This window comes from Nannospalax galili, unplaced genomic scaffold, assembly GCF_000622305.1.
Source record: "Nannospalax galili isolate Female #2095 unplaced genomic scaffold, S.galili_v1.0 scaffold1421, whole genome shotgun sequence".
In the NCBI taxonomy this organism is placed as follows: Eukaryota; Metazoa; Chordata; class Mammalia; order Rodentia; family Spalacidae; genus Nannospalax; species Nannospalax galili.
Window position 1 is genome coordinate 636,244 of NW_008345746.1, and position 468 is coordinate 636,711.

Sequence of the window (468 nt, forward strand, 5' to 3'; positions counted from 1 at the left end):
CCCCTTCAGGCGGTGTAGACACGCCTTCGGACCCGCCCCCAGTCCGCCTCCTCAGCATTCAATAGACCCGCCCTCCATCCCAGCCACGCCTCCCTCCCCAGGCGCAATGGACACGCCTCTTCGCCCCACCCTCTTCCTCAGGCGCAGTAGACGCGCTCTCTGCCCGGGACCCTTCAGGCGCTGTAGACACGCCCTCGGCCCCGCCCCCATCCAGAAGCGCTGTAGGCACGCCCTCTCGTCCCTTAGATCTAAGATATGAGGAAATGTGTAACCTCCTGTCGATAGGAACAACCCACTTCAGGATTGTTTCTCGTGGAAAAAGGACGTTTCTCTTGCATTGTTTTCAGACCTAATTGGTTATAAGAAAAACCAAAGGCCATTGCACAATGCTGGAGGGCAATTATTTCAATTAAAATTTCAAAGTTATTGTTAAAATTCGTCATTTATTTAAAATATACATGAATTCAA

General features: G+C 51.5%; 1 non-coding gene across 1 annotated transcript; it reads right to left on the minus strand.

The window, feature by feature from the left end:
- Window positions 1–263: 263 nt before the first annotated feature.
- On the minus strand, window positions 264–392 carry LOC115071864. The gene has a single exon (XR_003850930.1). It is a non-coding gene; the product is annotated as a small nucleolar RNA SNORA35 (small nucleolar RNA).
- Between the last annotated feature and the right edge of the window lie 76 nt (window positions 393–468).